General features: G+C 45.7%; 27 non-coding genes across 27 annotated transcripts; 18 read left to right on the top strand and 9 right to left on the bottom strand.

The window, feature by feature from the left end:
* Positions 1 to 889: 889 nt before the first annotated feature.
* Positions 890 to 962, bottom strand: trnak-cuu (transfer RNA lysine (anticodon CUU)). The gene has a single exon. It is a non-coding gene; the product is annotated as a tRNA-Lys (tRNA).
* A 444-nt stretch (positions 963 to 1,406) lies between these two features.
* trnak-cuu (transfer RNA lysine (anticodon CUU)) lies at positions 1,407 to 1,479 on the bottom strand. The gene has a single exon. It is a non-coding gene; the product is annotated as a tRNA-Lys (tRNA).
* A 445-nt stretch (positions 1,480 to 1,924) lies between these two features.
* trnak-cuu (transfer RNA lysine (anticodon CUU)) lies at positions 1,925 to 1,997 on the bottom strand. Its single transcript has one exon. It is a non-coding gene; the product is annotated as a tRNA-Lys (tRNA).
* A 444-nt stretch (positions 1,998 to 2,441) lies between these two features.
* Positions 2,442 to 2,514, bottom strand: trnak-cuu (transfer RNA lysine (anticodon CUU)). Its single transcript has one exon. It is a non-coding gene; the product is annotated as a tRNA-Lys (tRNA).
* Positions 2,515 to 2,958: 444 nt separating this feature from the next.
* Positions 2,959 to 3,031, bottom strand: trnak-cuu (transfer RNA lysine (anticodon CUU)). The gene has a single exon. It is a non-coding gene; the product is annotated as a tRNA-Lys (tRNA).
* A 444-nt stretch (positions 3,032 to 3,475) lies between these two features.
* trnak-cuu (transfer RNA lysine (anticodon CUU)) lies at positions 3,476 to 3,548 on the bottom strand. The gene has a single exon. It is a non-coding gene; the product is annotated as a tRNA-Lys (tRNA).
* Positions 3,549 to 3,993: 445 nt separating this feature from the next.
* trnak-cuu (transfer RNA lysine (anticodon CUU)) lies at positions 3,994 to 4,066 on the bottom strand. The gene has a single exon. It is a non-coding gene; the product is annotated as a tRNA-Lys (tRNA).
* Positions 4,067 to 5,027: 961 nt separating this feature from the next.
* On the bottom strand, positions 5,028 to 5,100 carry trnak-cuu (transfer RNA lysine (anticodon CUU)). Its single transcript has one exon. It is a non-coding gene; the product is annotated as a tRNA-Lys (tRNA).
* A 444-nt stretch (positions 5,101 to 5,544) lies between these two features.
* trnak-cuu (transfer RNA lysine (anticodon CUU)) lies at positions 5,545 to 5,617 on the bottom strand. The gene has a single exon. It is a non-coding gene; the product is annotated as a tRNA-Lys (tRNA).
* Positions 5,618 to 6,217: 600 nt separating this feature from the next.
* Positions 6,218 to 6,311, top strand: trnai-uau (transfer RNA isoleucine (anticodon UAU)). Its single transcript has 2 exons — positions 6,218 to 6,255; positions 6,276 to 6,311. It is a non-coding gene; the product is annotated as a tRNA-Ile (tRNA).
* A 427-nt stretch (positions 6,312 to 6,738) lies between these two features.
* Positions 6,739 to 6,832, top strand: trnai-uau (transfer RNA isoleucine (anticodon UAU)). Its single transcript has 2 exons — positions 6,739 to 6,776; positions 6,797 to 6,832. It is a non-coding gene; the product is annotated as a tRNA-Ile (tRNA).
* A 427-nt stretch (positions 6,833 to 7,259) lies between these two features.
* trnai-uau (transfer RNA isoleucine (anticodon UAU)) lies at positions 7,260 to 7,353 on the top strand. The gene is made up of 2 exons: positions 7,260 to 7,297; positions 7,318 to 7,353. It is a non-coding gene; the product is annotated as a tRNA-Ile (tRNA).
* Positions 7,354 to 7,785: 432 nt separating this feature from the next.
* trnai-uau (transfer RNA isoleucine (anticodon UAU)) lies at positions 7,786 to 7,879 on the top strand. Its single transcript has 2 exons — positions 7,786 to 7,823; positions 7,844 to 7,879. It is a non-coding gene; the product is annotated as a tRNA-Ile (tRNA).
* Positions 7,880 to 8,302: 423 nt separating this feature from the next.
* Positions 8,303 to 8,396, top strand: trnai-uau (transfer RNA isoleucine (anticodon UAU)). The gene is made up of 2 exons: positions 8,303 to 8,340; positions 8,361 to 8,396. It is a non-coding gene; the product is annotated as a tRNA-Ile (tRNA).
* Positions 8,397 to 8,823: 427 nt separating this feature from the next.
* Positions 8,824 to 8,917, top strand: trnai-uau (transfer RNA isoleucine (anticodon UAU)). The gene is made up of 2 exons: positions 8,824 to 8,861; positions 8,882 to 8,917. It is a non-coding gene; the product is annotated as a tRNA-Ile (tRNA).
* A 429-nt stretch (positions 8,918 to 9,346) lies between these two features.
* Positions 9,347 to 9,440, top strand: trnai-uau (transfer RNA isoleucine (anticodon UAU)). The gene is made up of 2 exons: positions 9,347 to 9,384; positions 9,405 to 9,440. It is a non-coding gene; the product is annotated as a tRNA-Ile (tRNA).
* Positions 9,441 to 9,865: 425 nt separating this feature from the next.
* trnai-uau (transfer RNA isoleucine (anticodon UAU)) lies at positions 9,866 to 9,959 on the top strand. The gene is made up of 2 exons: positions 9,866 to 9,903; positions 9,924 to 9,959. It is a non-coding gene; the product is annotated as a tRNA-Ile (tRNA).
* Positions 9,960 to 10,382: 423 nt separating this feature from the next.
* Positions 10,383 to 10,477, top strand: trnai-uau (transfer RNA isoleucine (anticodon UAU)). Its single transcript has 2 exons — positions 10,383 to 10,421; positions 10,442 to 10,477. It is a non-coding gene; the product is annotated as a tRNA-Ile (tRNA).
* A 426-nt stretch (positions 10,478 to 10,903) lies between these two features.
* Positions 10,904 to 10,997, top strand: trnai-uau (transfer RNA isoleucine (anticodon UAU)). The gene is made up of 2 exons: positions 10,904 to 10,941; positions 10,962 to 10,997. It is a non-coding gene; the product is annotated as a tRNA-Ile (tRNA).
* Positions 10,998 to 11,420: 423 nt separating this feature from the next.
* trnai-uau (transfer RNA isoleucine (anticodon UAU)) lies at positions 11,421 to 11,514 on the top strand. Its single transcript has 2 exons — positions 11,421 to 11,458; positions 11,479 to 11,514. It is a non-coding gene; the product is annotated as a tRNA-Ile (tRNA).
* Positions 11,515 to 11,939: 425 nt separating this feature from the next.
* trnai-uau (transfer RNA isoleucine (anticodon UAU)) lies at positions 11,940 to 12,033 on the top strand. The gene is made up of 2 exons: positions 11,940 to 11,977; positions 11,998 to 12,033. It is a non-coding gene; the product is annotated as a tRNA-Ile (tRNA).
* A 424-nt stretch (positions 12,034 to 12,457) lies between these two features.
* Positions 12,458 to 12,551, top strand: trnai-uau (transfer RNA isoleucine (anticodon UAU)). The gene is made up of 2 exons: positions 12,458 to 12,495; positions 12,516 to 12,551. It is a non-coding gene; the product is annotated as a tRNA-Ile (tRNA).
* A 947-nt stretch (positions 12,552 to 13,498) lies between these two features.
* Positions 13,499 to 13,592, top strand: trnai-uau (transfer RNA isoleucine (anticodon UAU)). Its single transcript has 2 exons — positions 13,499 to 13,536; positions 13,557 to 13,592. It is a non-coding gene; the product is annotated as a tRNA-Ile (tRNA).
* A 425-nt stretch (positions 13,593 to 14,017) lies between these two features.
* On the top strand, positions 14,018 to 14,111 carry trnai-uau (transfer RNA isoleucine (anticodon UAU)). The gene is made up of 2 exons: positions 14,018 to 14,055; positions 14,076 to 14,111. It is a non-coding gene; the product is annotated as a tRNA-Ile (tRNA).
* A 423-nt stretch (positions 14,112 to 14,534) lies between these two features.
* On the top strand, positions 14,535 to 14,628 carry trnai-uau (transfer RNA isoleucine (anticodon UAU)). The gene is made up of 2 exons: positions 14,535 to 14,572; positions 14,593 to 14,628. It is a non-coding gene; the product is annotated as a tRNA-Ile (tRNA).
* Positions 14,629 to 15,572: 944 nt separating this feature from the next.
* On the top strand, positions 15,573 to 15,666 carry trnai-uau (transfer RNA isoleucine (anticodon UAU)). The gene is made up of 2 exons: positions 15,573 to 15,610; positions 15,631 to 15,666. It is a non-coding gene; the product is annotated as a tRNA-Ile (tRNA).
* A 425-nt stretch (positions 15,667 to 16,091) lies between these two features.
* trnai-uau (transfer RNA isoleucine (anticodon UAU)) lies at positions 16,092 to 16,185 on the top strand. Its single transcript has 2 exons — positions 16,092 to 16,129; positions 16,150 to 16,185. It is a non-coding gene; the product is annotated as a tRNA-Ile (tRNA).
* Positions 16,186 to 17,518: the final 1,333 nt, after the last annotated feature.

Here is a 17,518-nt window from a genome sequence, read left to right on the forward strand (position 1 = left end):
CCAGCTATGCCTGACACTTCAGCAATGCAGGGTGGCAAGCCTGCTCGGAAGTCCAAACAAATGGCTGTTTGCAAAGTGAGTTGGTGCTTCAGCAGAGAAAAGCACCACACAACGTGGAGCTCAAACCCACGACCCTGAGATTAAGAGGCTTATGCTCTACCGACTGAGCTAGCCAGTCACCTCAATTGTATTAACGACTTGGTTCGAATATCGAACAGCTCTTTTTGTGCAAAATATGGTGATAAGTGAGTGTGTTGTTGATGAATCCTGTGGTGCAATCGGTTAGCCCGTGGTACTTATACAGCAGTATGCAGCGAAGAAATGCTGAGGTGGTGACTTCGAGCCTCACCAAGAGCAAGTCATTTTCTTGAACCCTCTGCCTGTCTATTTCTTGTACCTGAAAGGAGGATTTTTCAATCCATTTAGGAGGACGTTTCACAAGTAATAGGTACGTTATTAGGATAACAGGTCAGAGTGCAGGCACAGCTAGGATTCATACCCATATTCTCCTCTATCACCAGCAATGCCTGACACGTCAGCAATGCTGGGTGGCAAGCCTGCTCGAAAGTCGAAAAGAATGGCAATCCATGACAAGGTTGTGAGTTTGAGCCTCACCAGGAGCAAGTATTTTTCTTGAACACTCTGCTTATCTATTTCTTGTCCAGTAAAGGAGCATTTATTCCAGCCATTTAGGAGGACGTTTCATAAATAATAGGTATGTCATTGAGATAAAATGTCAGAGAGCAGGCAAAGCTAGGATTCAAATTCATAGTCTTCTGTATCACCAGCAATGCCTGACACTTCAGCAATGCAGGGTGGCAAGCCTGCTCGAAAGTCCAAACGAATGGCTGTTTGCAAAGTGAGTTGGTTCTTCGGCAGAGAAAAGGAGTGCCCAACGTGGGGCTCGAACCCACGACCCTGAGATTAAGAGTCTCATGCTCTACCGACTGAGCTAGCCAGGCATCTCCATAGTTTATTGACTTGGTTCGAATATCGAACAGCTCTGTTTGTGCAAAAATATGGTGATCAGTGAGAGTGTTTTTAATGGATCCTGTGGTGCAATCGTTAGCGTGTAGTAGTTATACATCAGTATGCATCAAATCGATGACAAGGTTGTGAGTTTGAGCCTCACCAGGAGCAAGTATTTTTCTTGAACACTCTGCTTATCTATTTCTTGTCCAGTAAAGGAGCATTTATTCCAGCCATTTAGGAGGACGTTTCATAAGTAATAGGTATGTCATTGAGATAAAATGTCAGAGAGCAGGCAAAGCTAGGATTCAAATTCATAGTCTTCTGTATCACCAGCTATGCCTGACACTTCAGCAATGCAGGGTGGCAAGCTTGCTCGAAAGTCCAAACGAATGGCTGTTTGCAAAGTGAGTTGGTGCTTCGGCGGAGAAAAGGACCGCCCAACGTGGGGCTCGAACCCACGACCCTGAGATTAAGAGTCTCATGCCCTACCGACTGAGCTAGCCAGGCACCTCGATGATATTAATGACTTGTTTCGAATATCGAACAGCTCTGTTTGTGCAAAATATGGTGATCAGTGAGAGTGTTTTTAATGGATCCTGTGGTGCAATCGTTAGCGTGTAGTAGTTATACATCAGTATGCATCAAATCGATGACAAGGTTGTGAGTTTGAGCCTCACCAGGAGCAAGTATTTTTCTTGAACACTCTGCTTATCTATTTCTTGTCCAGTAAAGGAGCATTTATTCCAGCCATTTAGGAGGACGTTTCATAAGTAATAGGTATGTCATTGAGATAAAATGTCAGAGAGCAGGCAAAGCTAGGATTCAAATTCATAGTCTTCTGTATCACCAGCTATGCCTGACACTTCAGCAACGCAGGGTGGCAAGCCTGCTCGAAAGTCCAAACGAATGGCGGTTTGCAAAGTGAGTTGGTGCTTCGGCGGAGAAAACATACCGCCCAACGTGGGGCTCGAACCCACGACCCTGAGATTAAGAGTCTCATGCTCTACCGACTGAGCTAGCCAGGCATCTCAATCGTTTATTGACTTGTTTCGAATATCGAACAGCTCTGTTTGTGCAAATATATGGTGATCAGTGAGAGTGTTTTTAATGGATCCTGTGGTGCAATCGTTAGCGTGAGGTACTTATACATCAGTATGCATCAAATCGATGACAACGTTGTGAGTTTGAGCCTCACCAGGAGCAAGTATTTTTCTTGAACACTCTGCTCATCTATTTCTTGTCCAGTAAAGGAGCATTTATTCAATCCATTTCGGAGGACGTTTCATAAGTAATAGGTATGTCATTGAGATAAAATGTCAGAGAGCAGGCAAAGCTAGGATTCAAATTCATAGTCTTCTGTATCACCAGCAATGCCTGACACTTCAGCAATGCAGGGTGGCAAGCCTGCTCGAAAGTCGAAACGAATGGCTGTTTGCAAAGTGAGTTGGTTCTTCGGCAGAGAAAAGGAGCGCCCAACGTGGGGCTCGAACCCAGGACCCTCAGATAAAGAGTCTCATGCTCTACCGACTGAGCTAGCCAGGCACCTCAATGATATTAATGACTTGTTTCGAATATCGAACAGCTCTGTTTGTGCAAAATATGGTGATCAGTGAGAGTGTTTTTAATGGATCCTGTGGTGCAATCGTTAGCGTGTAGTAGTTATACATCAGTATGCATCAAATCCATGACAAGGTTGTGAGTTTGAGCCTCACCAGGAGCAAGTATTTTTCTTGAACACTCTGCTTATCTATTTCTTGTCCAGTAAAGGAGCATTTATTCCAGCCATTTAGGAGGACGTTTCATAAATAATAGGTATGTCATTGAGATAAAATGTCAGAGAGCAGGCAAAGCTAGGATTCAAATTCATAGTCTTCTGTATCACCAGCAATGCCTGACACTTCAGCAATGCAGGGTGGCAAGCCTGCTCGAAAGTCCAAACGAATGGCTGTTTGCAAAGTGAGTTGGTTCTTCGGCAGAGAAAAGGAGTGCCCAACGTGGGGCTCGAACCCACGACCCTGAGATTAAGAGTCTCATGCTCTACCGACTGAGCTAGCCAGGCATCTCCATAGTTTATTGACTTGGTTCGAATATCGAACAGCTCTGTTTGTGCAAAAATATGGTGATCAGTGAGAGTGTTTTTAATGGATCCTGTGGTGCAATCGTTAGCGTGTAGTAGTTATACATCAGTATGCATCAAATCGATGACAAGGTTGTGAGTTTGAGCCTCACCAGGAGCAAGTATTTTTCTTGAACACTCTGCTTATCTATTTCTTGTCCAGTAAAGGAGCATTTATTCCAGCCATTTAGGAGGACGTTTCATAACTAATAGGTATGTCATTGAGATAAAATGTCAGAGAGCAGGCAAAGCTAGGATTCAAATTCATAGTCTTCTGTATCACCAGCTATGCCTGACACTTCAGCAATGCAGGGTGGCAAGCTTGCTCGAAAGTCCAAACGAATGGCTGTTTGCAAAGTGAGTTGGTGCTTCGGCGGAGAAAAGGACCGCCCAACGTGGGGCTCGAACCCACGACCCTGAGATTAAGAGTCTCATGCCCTACCGACTGAGCTAGCCAGGCACCTCGATGATATTAATGACTTGTTTCGAATATCGAACAGCTCTGTTTGTGCAAAATATGGTGATCAGTGAGAGTGTTTTTAATGGATCCTGTGGTGCAATCGTTAGCGTGTAGTAGTTATACATCAGTATGCATCAAATCGATGACAAGGTTGTGAGTTTGAGCCTCACCAGGAGCAAGTATTTTTCTTGAACACTCTGCTTATCTATTTCTTGTCCAGTAAAGGAGCATTTATTCCAGCCATTTAGGAGGACGTTTCATAAGTAATAGGTATGTCATTGAGATAAAATGTCAGAGAGCAGGCAAAGCTAGGATTCAAATTCATAGTCTTCTGTATCACCAGCTATGCCTGACACTTCAGCAACGCAGGGTGGCAAGCCTGCTCGAAAGTCCAAACGAATGGCGGTTTGCAAAGTGAGTTGGTGCTTCGGCGGAGAAAACATACCGCCCAACGTGGGGCTCGAACCCACGACCCTGAGATTAAGAGTCTCATGCTCTACCGACTGAGCTAGCCAGGCATCTCAATCGTTTATTGACTTGTTTCGAATATCGAACAGCTCTGTTTGTGCAAATATATGGTGATCAGTGAGAGTGTTTTTAATGGATCCTGTGGTGCAATCGTTAGCGTGAGGTACTTATACATCAGTATGCATCAAATCGATGACAACGTTGTGAGTTTGAGCCTCACCAGGAGCAAGTATTTTTCTTGAACACTCTGCTCATCTATTTCTTGTCCAGTAAAGGAGCATTTATTCAATCCATTTCGGAGGACGTTTCATAAGTAATAGGTATGTCATTGAGATAAAATGTCAGAGAGCAGGCAAAGCTAGGATTCAAATTCATAGTCTTCTGTATCACCAGCAATGCCTGACACTTCAGCAATGCAGGGTGGCAAGCCTGCTCGAAAGTCGAAACGAATGGCTGTTTGCAAAGTGAGTTGGTTCTTCGGCAGAGAAAAGGAGCGCCCAACGTGGGGCTCGAAGCCAGGACCCTCAGATAAAGAGTCTCATGCTCTACCGACTGAGCTAGCCAGGCACCTCAATGATATTAATGACTTGTTTCGAATATCGAACAGCTCTGTTTGTGCAAAATATGGTGATCAGTGAGAGTGTTTTTAATGGATCCTGTGGTGCAATCGTTAGCGTGTAGTAGTTATACATCAGTATGCATCAAATCCATGACAAGGTTGTGAGTTTGAGCCTCACCAGGAGCAAGTATTTTTCTTGAACACTCTGCTTATCTATTTCTTGTCCAGTAAAGGAGCATTTATTCCAGCCATTTAGGAGGACGTTTCATAAATAATAGGTATGTCATTGAGATAAAATGTCAGAGAGCAGGCAAAGCTAGGATTCAAATTCATAGTCTTCTGTATCACCAGCAATGCCTGACACTTCAGCAATGCAGGGTGGCAAGCCTGCTCGAAAGTCCAAACGAATGGCTGTTTGCAAAGTGAGTTGGTTCTTCGGCAGAGAAAAGGAGTGCCCAACGTGGGGCTCGAACCCACGAACCTGAGATTAAGAGTCTCATGCTCTACCGACTGAGCTAGCCAGGCATCTCCATAGTTTATTGACTTGGTTCGAATATCGAACAGCTCTGTTTGTGCAAAAATATGGTGATCAGTGAGAGTGTTTTTAATGGATCCTGTGGTGCAATCGTTAGCGTGTAGTAGTTATACATCAGTATGCATCAAATCGATGACAAGGTTGTGAGTTTGAGCCTCACCAGGAGCAAGTATTTTTCTTGAACACTCTGCTTATCTATTTCTTGTCCAGTAAAGGAGCATTTATTCCAGCCATTTAGGAGGACGTTTCATAACTAATAGGTATGTCATTGAGATAAAATGTCAGAGAGCAGGCAAAGCTAGGATTCAAATTCATAGTCTTCTGTATCACCAGCTATGCCTGACACTTCAGCAATGCAGGGTGGCAAGCTTGCTCGAAAGTCCAAACGAATGGCTGTTTGCAAAGTGAGTTGGTGCTTCGGCGGAGAAAAGGACCGCCCAACGTGGGGCTCGAACCCACGACCCTGAGATTAAGAGTCTCATGCCCTACCGACTGAGCTAGCCAGGCACCTCCATGTATTATTGACTTGGTTCGAATATCGAACAGCTCTGTTTGTGCAAAATATGGTGATCAGTGAGAGTGTTTTTAATGGATCCTGTGGTGCAATCGTTAGCGTGTAGTAGTTATACATCAGTATGCATCAAATCGATGACAAGGTTGTGAGTTTGAGCCTCACCAGGAAAAGTAATTTTCTTTAACCCTCTGCCTTTCAATTTCTTTTCCAGAAAAGGAGCATTTTTCAAACCATTTAGGAGGACGTTTCACAAGTAATAGGTACTTTATCAGGATAACAGGTCAGAGTGAAGGCACAGCTATGATTCAAACCCATATTCTCCTGTATCACCAGCAATGCCTGACACGTCAGTAGTGCAGGGTGGCAAGCCTGCTGGAAAGTCCAAGCTGATGGCAATTTGCAAAGTGAGTTGGTGCTTCGGCGGAGAAAAGAACCACTCAAGGTGTGGCTCGTAACCCACGACCCAGATATTTTGCGTCTCTTGCTCTACCGACTGAGGCAGCCAGGACGCTCAATTGAAGTACTGACTTGCACCGAATATCGTACAGCTCTGTTTGTGCAAAATATGGTGATCAGCGAGAGTGCTTTTAGTGGCTCCTGTGGTGCAATCGGTTAGCGCGTGGTACTTATACAACAGTATGCAGCGAAGCAATGCCGAGGTTGTTAGTTCGAGCCTCACCAGGAGCAAGTAATTTTCTTGAACCCTCTGCCTGTCAATTTCTTTTCCAGAAAAGGAGGATTTTTCAATCCATTCAGGAGGACGTTTCACAAGTAACAGGTACTTTATTAGGATAACATGTTAGAGTGCAGGCACAGCTATGATTCAAACCCAAATTCTCCTGTATCACAAGGTTTGCCTGACACGTCAGCAATGCAGGGTGGCAAGCCTGCTCGAAAGTCCAAGCGGATGGCTGTTTGCAAATGGAAACTGTTGGTGCTTCGACGGAGAAAAGAATCGCCCAACGTGTGGGTCAAAACCGCAACCCTGAGATTAAGAGTATCATGCTCTACCGATTGAGCTAGCCAGGTACCTCAATTGTAATATTGACTTGGTCCGAATATCGTACAGGTCTGTTTGTGCAAAATATGGTGATCAGCGAGAGTGCTTTTAGTGGCTCCTGTGGTGCAATCGGTTAGCGCGTGGTACTTATACAACAGTATGCAGCGAAGCAATGCCGAGGTTGTTAGTTCAAGCCTCACCAGGAGCAAGTCATTTTCTTGAACCCTCTGCCTGTCAATTTCTTTTCCAGAAAAGGAGGATTTTTCAATCCATTCAGGAGGACGTTTCACAAGTAACAGGTACTTTATTAGGATAACATGTTAGAGTGCAGGCACAGCTATGATTCAAACCCAAATTCTCCTGTATCACAAGGTTTGCCTGACACGTCAGCAATGCAGGGTGGCAAGCCTGCTCGAAAGTCCAAGCAGATGGCTGTTTGCAAATGGAAACTGTTGGTGCTTCGACGGAGAAAAGAATCGCCCAACGTGTGGGTCAAAACCGAAACCCTGAGATTAAGAGTATCATGCTCTACCGATTGAGCTAGCCAGGTACCTCAATTGTAATATTGACTTGGTCCGAATATCGTACAGGTCTGTTTGTGCAAAATATGGTGATCAGCGAGAATTTCTTTAACAGCTCCTGTGGCGCAATCGGTTAGCGCGTGGTACTTATACAACAGTATGCAGCGAAGCAATGCCGAGGTTGTGAGTTCGAGCCTCACCAGGAGCAAGTAATTTTCTTGAACCCTCTGTCTGTCAATTTCTTTTCCAGAAAAGGAGCAAAGGAGGATTTTTCAATCCATTTAGGAGGACGTTTCACAAGTAATAGGTACGTTATTAGGATAACAGGTCAGAGTGCAGGCACAGCTAGGATTCAAACCCATATTCTCCTGTATCACCAGCTAAGCCTGACACGTCAGCAATGCATGGTGGCAAGCCTGCTCGAATGTCCAAGCGCAAGGCTGTTTGCAAAGTGAGTTGGTGCATCGGCGGATAAAAAAAATCGCCCACCATGAGGGTCGAACCAACGACTCTGAGATTATGAGTCTCATGCTCTACCGACTGAGGTAGCCAGGAAGCTCAATTGTAGTACTGACTTGGACCGAACACCGTATAGCTCTGTTTGTGCAAAATATGGTGATCAGCGAGAGTACCTTTAACAGCTCCTGTGGCGCAATCGGTTAGCGCGTGGTACTTATACAACAGTATGCAGCGAAGCAATGCCGAGGTTGTGAGTTCGAGCCTCACCAGGAACAAGTAATTTTCTTGAACCCTCTGCCTGTCAATTTCTTTTCCAGAAAAGGAGCATTTTTCAATCCATTTAGGAGGACGTTTCACAAGTAATAGGTACTTTATCAGGATAACAGGTCAGAGTGCAGGCACAGCTATGATTCAAACCCATATTCTCCTGTATCACCAGCAATGCCTGACACGTCAGCAGTGCAGGGTGGCAAGCCTGCTGGAAAGTCCAAGCTGATGGCAATTTGCAAAGTGAGTTGGTGCTTCGGCGGAGAAAAGAACCACTCAAGGTGTGGCTCGAACCCACGACCCAGATATTTTGCGTCTCTTGCTCTACCGACTGAGGTAGCCAGGAAGCTCAATTGAAGTACTGACTTGCACCGAATATCGTACAGCTCTGTTTGTGCAAAATATGGTGATCAGCGAGAGTGCTTTTAGTGGCTCCTGTGGTGCAATCGGTTAGCGCGTGGTACTTATACAACAGTATGCAGCGAAGCAATGCCGAGGTTGTTAGTTCGAGCCTCACCAGGAGCAAGTAATTTTCTTGAACCCTCTGCCTGTCAATTTCTTTTCCAGAAAAGGAGGATTTTTCAATCCATTCAGGAGGACGTTTCACAAGTAACAGGTACTTTATTAGGATAACATGTTAGAGTGCAGGCACAGCTATGATTCAAACCCAAATTCTCCTGTATCACAAGGTTTGCCTGACACGTCAGCAATGCAGGGTGGCAAGCCTGCTCGAAAGTCCAAGCGGATGGCTGTTTGCAAATGGAAACTGTTGGTGCTTCGACGGAGAAAAGAATCGCCCAACGTGTGGGTCAAAACCGCAACCCTGAGATTAAGAGTATCATGCTCTACCGATTGAGCTAGCCAGGTACCTCAATTGTAATATTGACTTGGTCCGAATATCGTACAGGTCTGTTTGTGCAAAATATGGTGATCAGCGAGAGTGCTTTTAGTGGCTCCTGTGGTGCAATCGGTTAGCGCGTGGTACTTATACAACAGTATGCAGCGAAGCAATGCCGAGGTTGTTAGTTCGAGCCTCACCAGGAGCAAGTAATTTTCTTGAACCCTCTGCCTGTCAATTTCTTTTCCAGAAAAGGAGGATTTTTCAATCCATTCAGGAGGACGTTTCACAAGTAACAGGTACTTTATTAGGATAACATGTTAGAGTGCAGGCACAGCTATGATTCAAACCCAAATTCTCCTGTATCACAAGGTTTGCCTGACACGTCAGCAATGCAGGGTGGCAAGCCTGCTCGAAAGTCCAAGCTGATGGCTATTTGCAAAGTGGAAACTGTTGGTGCTTCGGCGGAGAAAAGAATCGCCCAACGTGTGGGTCGAAAACCGAACCCTGAGATTAAGAGTATCTTGCTCTACCGACTGAGCTAGCCAGGTACCTCAATTGTAAGTACTGACTTGGTCCGAATATCGTACAGGTCTGTTTGTGCAAAATATGGTGATCAGCGAGAGTTTCTTTAACAGCTCCTGTGGCGCAATCGGTTAGCGCGTGGTACTTATACAACAGTATGCAGCGAAGCAATGCCGAGGTTGTGAGTTCGAGCCTCACCAGGAGCAAGTAATTTTCTTGAACCCTCTGTCTGTCAATTTCTTTTACCAGAAAAGGAGGATTTTTCAATCCATTTAGGAGGACGTTTCACAAGTAATAGGTACGTTATTAGGATAACAGGTCAGAGTGCAGGCACAGCTAGGATTCAAACCCATATTCTCCTGTATCACCAGCTAAGCCTGACACGTCAGCAATGCATGGTGGCAAGCCTGCTCGAATGTCCAAGCGCAAGGCTGTTTGCAAAGTGAGTTGGTGCATCGGCGGATAAAAAAAATCGCCCACCATGAGGGTCGAACCAACGACTCTGAGATTATGAGTCTCATGCTCTACCGACTGAGGTAGCCAGGAAGCTCAATTGTAGTACTGACTTGGACCGAACACCGTATAGCTCTGTTTGTGCAAAATATGGTGATCAGCGAGAGTGTCTTTAACAGCTCCTGTGGCGCAATCGGTTAGCGCGTGGTACTTATACAACAGTATGCAGCGAAGCAATGCCGAGGTTGTGAGTTCGAGCCTCACCAGGAACAAGTAATTTTCTTGAACCCTCTGCCTGTCAATTTCTTTTCCAGAAAAGGAGCATTTTTCAATCCATTTAGGAGGACGTTTCACAAGTAATAGGTACTTTATCAGGATAACAGGTCAGAGTGCAGGCACAGCTATGATTCAAACCCATATTCTCCTGTATCACCAGCAATGCCTGACACGTCAGCAGTGCAGGGTGGCAAGCCTGCTCGAAAGTCCAAGCTGATGGCAATTTGCAAAGTGAGTTGGTGCTTCGGCGGAGAAAAGAAGCACTCAAGGTGTGGCTCGAACCCACGACTCAGATATTTTGCGTCTCTTGCTCTACCGACTGAGGTAGCCAGGAAGCTCAATTGAAGTACTGACTTGCACCGAATATCGTACAGCTCTGTTTGTGCAAAATATGGTGATCAGCGAGAGTGCTTTTAGTGGCTCCTGTGGCGCAATCGGATTAGCGCGTGGTACTTATACAACAGTATGCAGCGAAGCAATGCCGAGGTTGTGAGTTCAAGCCTCACCAGGAGCAAGTCACTTTCTTGAACCCTCTGCCTGTCAATTTCTTGTACCTGAAAAGGAGGATTTTTCAATCCATTGAGGAGGACGTTTCACAAGTAATAGGTACGTTATTAGGATAACAGGTCAGAGTGCAGGCACAGCTAGGATTCAAACCCATATTCTCCTGTATCACCAGCTAAGCCTGACACGTCAGCAATGCATGGTGGCAAGCCTGCTCGAATGTCCAAGCGCAAGGCTGTTTGCAAAGTGAGTTGGTGCATCGGCGGATAAAAAAAAATCGCCCACCATAAGGGTCAAACCAACGACTCTGAGATAATGAGTCTCGTGCTCTACCGACTGAGTTAGCCAGGAAGCTCAATTGTAGAACTGACTTGGACCGAACACCGTATAGCTCTGTTTTTGCAAAATATGGTGATCAGCGAGAGCTCCTTTAACAGCTCCTGTGGCGCAATCGGTTAGCGCGTGGTACTTATACAACAGTATGCAGCGAAGCAATGCCGAGGTTGTGAGTTCGAGCCTCACCAGGAGCAAGTAATTTTCTTGAACCCTCTGCCTGTCAATTTCTTTTCCAGAAAAGGAGCATTTTTCAATCCATTTAGGAGGACGTTTCACAAGTAATAGGTACTTTATCAGGATAACAGGTCAGAGTGCAGGCACAGCTATGATTCAAACCCATATTCTCCTGTATCACCAGCAATGCCTGACACGTCAGCAGTGCAGGGTGGCAAGCCTGCTCGAAAGTCCAAGCTGATGGCAATTTGCAAAGTGAGTTGGTGCTTCGGCGGAGAAAAGAAGCACTCAAGGTGTGCTTCGAACCCACGAATCTGATATTTTGCGTCTCTTGCTCTACCGACTGAGGTAGCCAGGAAGCTATATTGAAGTACTGACTTGCACCGAAAATCGTACAGCTCTGTTTGTGCAAAATATGGTGATCAGCGAGAGTGCTTTTAGTGGCTCCTGTGGCGCAATCGGATTGCGCGTGGTACTTATACAACAGTATGCAGTGAAGCAATGCCGAGGTTGTGAGTTCAAGCCTCACCAGGAGCAAGTCACTTTCTTGAACCCTCTGCCTGTCAATTTCTTGTACCTGAAAAGGAGGATTTTTCAATCCATTTAGGAGGACGTTTCACAAGTAATAGGTACGTTATTAGGATAACAGGTCAGAGTGCATGCACAGCTAGGATTCAAACCCATATTCTCCTGTATCACCAGCTAAGCCTGACACGTCAGCAATGCATGGTGGCAAGCCTGCTCGAATGTCCAAGTGCAAGGCTGTTTGCAAAGTGAGTTGGTGCATCGGCGGATAAAAAAAATCGCCCACCATGAGGGTCAAACCAACGACTCTGAGATTATGAGTCTCATGCTCTACCGACTGAGTTAGCCAGGAAGCTCAATTGTAATACTGACTTGGACCGAACACCGTATAGCTCTGTTTGTGCAAAATATGGTGATCAGCGAGAGTTTCTTTAACAGCTCCTGTGGCGCAATCGGTTAGCGCGTGGTACTTATACAACAGTATGCAGCGAAGCAATGCCGAGGTTGTGAGTTCGAGCCTCACCAGGAACAAGTAATTTTCTTGAACCCTCTGCCTGTCAATTTCTTTTCCAGAAAAGGAGCATTTTTCAATCCATTTAGGAGGACGTTTCACAAGTAATAGGTACTTTATCAGGATAACAGGTCAGAGTGCAGGCACAGCTAGGATTCAAACCCATATTCTCCTGTATCACCAGCTAAGCCTGACACGTCAGCAATGCATGGTGGCAAGCCTGCTCGAATGTCCAAGTGCAAGGCTGTTTGCAAAGTGAGTTGGTGCATCGGCGGATAAAAAAAATCGCCCACCATAAGGGTCAAACCAACGACTCTGAGATTATGAGTCTCGTGCTCTACCGACTGAGGTAGCCAGGAAGCTCAATTGTAGTACTGACTTCGACCGAACACCGTATACCTCTGTTTGTGCAAAATATGGTGATCAGCGAGAGTGCCTTTAACAGCTCCTGTGGCGCAATCGGTTAGCGCGTGGTACTTATACAACAGTATGCAGCGAAGCAATGCCGAGGTTGTGAGTTCGAGCCTCACCAGGAACAAATAATTTTCTTGAACCCTCTGCCTGTCAATTTCTTTTCCAGAAAAGGAGCATTTTTCAATCCATTTAGGAGGACGTTTCACAAGTAATAGGTACTTTATCAGGATAACAGGTCAGAGTGCAGGCACAGCTATGATTCAAACCCATATTCTCCTGTATCACCAGCAATGCCTGACACGTCAGCAGTGCAGGGTGGCAAGCCTGCTCGAAAGTCCAAGCTGATGGCAATTTGCAAAGTGAGTTGGTGCTTCGGCGGAGAAAAGAAGCACTCAAGGTGTGCTTCGAACCCACGAATCTTATATTTTGCGTCTCTTGCTCTACCGACTGAGGTAGCCAGGAAGCTCATATTGAAGTACTGACTTGCACCGAATATCGTACAGCTCTGTTTGTGCAAAATATGGTGATCAGCGAGAGTGCTTTTAGTGGCTCCTGTGGCGCAATCGGATTAGCGCGTGGTACTTATACAACAGTATGCAGTGAAGCAATGCCGAGTTTGTGAGTTCAAGCTTCACCAGGAGCAAGTCACTTACTTGAAGCCTCTGCCTGTCAATTTCTTTTCCAGAAAAGGAGGATTTTTCAATCCATTTAGGAGGACGTTTCACAAGTAATAGGTACGTTATTAGGATAACAGGTCAGAGTGCAGGCACAGCTAGGATTCAAACCCATATTCTCCTGTATCACCAGCTAAGCCTGACACGTCAGCAATGCATGGTGGCAAGCCTGCTCGAATGTCCAAGTGCAAGGCTCTTTGCAAAGTGACGTTGGTGCATCGGCGGATAAAAAAAAATCGCCCACCATAAGGGTCAAACCGAACGACTCTGAGAATATGAGTCTCGTGCTCTACCGACTGAGTTAGCCAGGAAGCTCAATTGTAGATACTGACTTCGACCGAACACCGTACACCTCTTTTTTTGCAAAATATGGTGATCAGCGAGAGTTCCTTTAACAGCTCCTGTGGCGCAATCGGTTAGCGCGTGGTACTTATACAACAGTATGCAGCGAAGCAATGCCGAGGTTGTGAGTTCGAGCCTCACCAGGAGCAAGTAATTTTCTTGAACCCTCTGCCTGTCAATTTCTTTTCCAGAAAAGGAGCATTTTTCAATCCATTTAGGAGGACGTTTCACAAGTAATAGGTACTTTATCAGGATAACAGGTCAGAGTGCAGGCACAGCTAGGATTCAAACCCATATTCTCCTGTATCACCAGCTAAGCCTGACACGTCAGCAATGCATGGTGGCAAGCCTGCTCGAATGTCCAAGCGCAAGGCTGTTTGCAAAGTGAGTTGGTGCATCGGCGGATAAAAAAAAATCGCCCACCATGAGGGTCAAACCAACGACTCTGAGAATATGAGTCTCGTGCTCTACCGACTGAGTTAGCCAGGAAGCTCAATTGTAGTACTGACTTGGACCGAACACCGTATACCTCTGTTTGTGCAAAATATGGTGATCAGCGAGAGTGTCTTTAACAGCTCCTGTGGCGCAATCGGTTAGCGCGTGGTACTTATACAACAGTATGCAGCGAAGCAATGCCGAGGTTGTGAGTTCGAGCCTCACCAGGAACAAATAATTTTCTTGAACCCTCTGCCTGTCAATTTCTTTTCCAGAAAAGGAGCATTTTTCAATCCATTTAGGAGGACGTTTCACAAGTAATAGGTACTTTATCAGGATAACCGGTCAGAGTGCAGGCACAGCTATGATTCAAACCCATATTCTCCTGTATCACCAGCAATGCCTGACACGTCAGCAGTGCAGGGTGGCAAGCCTGCTCGAAAGTCCAAGCTGATGGCAATTTGCAAAGTGAGTTGGTGCTTCGGCGGAGAAAAGAAGCACTCAAGGTGTGCTTCGAACCCACGAATCTGATATTTTGCATCTCTTGCTCTACCGACTGAGGTAGCCAGGAAGCTATATTGAAGTACTGACTTGCACCGAAAATCGTACAGCTCTGTTTGTGCAAAATATGGTGATCAGCGAGGGTGCTTTTAGTGGCTCCTGTGGCGCAATCGGATTGCGCGTGGTACTTATACAACAGTATGCAGTGAATCAATGCCGAGTTTGTGAGTTCAAGCCTCACCAGGAGCAAGTAATTTTCTTGAACCCTCTGCCTGTCAATTTCTTTTCCAGAAAAGGAGCATTTTTCAATCCATTTAGGAGGACGTTTCACAAGTAATAGGTACTTTATCAGGATAACAGGTCAGAGTGCAGGCACAGCTAGGATTCAAACCCATATTCTCCTGTATCACCAGCTAAGCCTGACACGTCAGCAATGCATGGTGGCAAGCCTGCTCGAATGTCCAAGTGCAAGGCTGTTTGCAAAGTGAGTTGGTGCATCGGCGGATAAAAAAAAATCGCCCACCATAAGGGTCAAACCAACGACTCTGAGAATATGAGTCTCGTGCTCTACCGACTGAGTTAGCCAGGAAGCTCAATTGTAGAACTGACTTCGACCGAACACCGTATACCTCTTTTTTTGCAAAATATGGTGATCAGCGAGAGTGCTTTTAGTGGCTCCTGTGGCGCAATCGGATTGCGTGTGGTACTTATACAACAGTATGCAGTGAATCAATGCCGAGTTTGTGAGTTCAAGCTTCACCAGGAGCAAGTCACTTACTTAAAGCCTCTGCCTGTCAATTTCTTGTACCTGAAAGGAGGATTTTTCAATCCATTTAGGAGGACGTTTCACAAGTAATAGGTACGTTATTAGGATAACAGGTCAGAGTGCAGGCACAGCTAGGATTCAAACCCATATTCTCCTGTATCACCAGCTAAGCCTGACACGTCAGCAATGCATGGTGGCAAGCCTGCTCGAATGTCCAAGTGCAAGGCTCTTTGCAAAGTGAGTTGGTGCATCGGCGGATAAAAAAAAATCGCCCACCATAAGGGTCAAACCAACGACTCTGAGAATATGAGTCTCGTGCTCTACCGACTGAGTTAGCCAGGAAGCTCAATTGTAGAACTGACTTCCACCAAACACCGTATACCTCTTTTTTTGCAAAATATGGTGATCAGCGAGAGTTCCTTTAACAGCTCCTGTGGCGCAATCGGTTAGCGCGTGGTACTTATACAACAGTATGCAGCGAAGCAATGCCGAGGTTGTGAGTTCGAGCCTCACCAGGAACAAATAAATTTCTTGAACCCTCTGCCTGTCAATTTCTTTTCCAGAAAAGGAGCATTTTTCAATCCATTTAGGAGGACGTTTCACAAGTAATAGGTACTTTATCAGGATAACAGGTCAGAGTGCAGGCACAGCTAGGATTCAAACCCATATTCTCCTGTATCACCAGCTAAGCCTGACACGTCAGCAATGCATGGTGGCAAGCCTGCTCGAATGTCCAAGCGCAAGGCTGTTTGCAAAGTGAGTTGGTGCATCGGCGGATAAAAAAAAATCGCCCACCATAAGGGTCAAACCAACGACTCTGAGAATATGAGTCTCGTGCTCTACCGACTGAGTTAGCCAGGAAGCTCAATTGTAGAACTGACTTCGACCGAACACCGTATACCTCTTTTTTTGCAAATTATGGTGATCAGCGAGAGTGTCTTTAACAGCTCCTGTGGCGCAATCGGTTAGCGCGTGGTACTTATACAACAGTATGCAGCGAAGCAATGCCGAGGTTGTGAGTTCGAGCCTCACCAGGAACAAATAATTTTCTTGAACCCTCTGCCTGTCAATTTCTTTTCCAGAAAAGGAGCATTTTTCAATCCATTTAGGAGGACGTTTCACAAGTAATAGGTACTTTATCAGGATAACCGGTCAGAGTGCAGGCACAGCTATGATTCAAACCCATATTCTCCTGTATCACCAGCAATGCCTGACACGTCAGCAGTGCAGGGTGGCAAGCCTGCTCGAAAGTCCAAGCTGATGGCAATTTGCAAAGTGAGTTGGTGCTTCGGCGGAGAAAAGAAGCACTCAAGGTGTGCTTCGAACCCACGAATCTGATATTTTGCATCTCTTGCTCTACCGACTGAGGTAGCCAGGAAGCTATATTGAAGTACTGACTTGCACCGAAAATCGTACAGCTCTGTTTGTGCAAAATATGGTGATCAGCGAGGGTGCTTTTAGTGGCTCCTGTGGCGCAATCGGATTGTGTGTGGTACTTATACAACAGTATGCAGTGAATCAATGCCGAGTTTGTGAGTTCAAGCTTCACCAGGAGCAAGTAATTTTCTTGAACCCTCTGCCTGTCAATTTCTTTTCCAGAAAAGGAGCATTTTTCAATCCATTTAGGAGGACGTTTCACAAGTAATAGGTACTTTATCAGGATAACAGGTCAGAGTGCAGGCACAGCTAGGATTCAAACCCATATTCTCCTGTATCACCAGCTAAGCCTGACACGTCAGCAATGCATGGTGGCAAGCCTGCTCGAATGTCCAAGTGCAAGGCTGTTTGCAAAGTGAGTTGGTGCATCGGCGGATAAAAAAAAATCGCCCACCATAAGGGTCAAACCAACGACTCTGAGAATATGAGTCTCGTGCTCTACCGACTGAGTTAGCCAGGAAGCTCAATTGTAGAACTGACTTCGACCGAACACCGTATACCTCTTTTTTTGCAAAATATGGTGATCAGCGAGAGTGCTTTTAGTGGCTCCTGTGGCGCAATCGGATTGCGTGTGGTACTTATACAACAGTATGCAGTGAATCAATGCCGAGTTTGTGAGTTCAAGCTTCACCAGGAGCAAGTCACTTACTTAAAGCCTCTGCCTGTCAATTTCTTGTACCTGAAAGGAGGATTTTTCAATCCATTTAGGAGGACGTTTCACAAGTAATAGGTACGTTATTAGGATAACAGGTCAGAGTGCAGGCACAGCTAGGATTCAAACCCATATTCTCCTGTATCACCAGCTAAGCCTGACACGTCAGCAATGCATGGTGGCAAGCCTGCTCGAATGTCCAAGTGCAAGGCTCTTTGCAAAGTGAGTTGGTGCATCGGCGGATAAAAAAAAATCGCCCACCATAAGGGTCAAACCAACGACTC

Source organism: Salmo salar, chromosome 12 (assembly GCF_965601325.2).
Source record: "Salmo salar chromosome 12, fSalSal1, whole genome shotgun sequence".
Classification (NCBI taxonomy): Eukaryota; Metazoa; Chordata; class Actinopteri; order Salmoniformes; family Salmonidae; genus Salmo; species Salmo salar.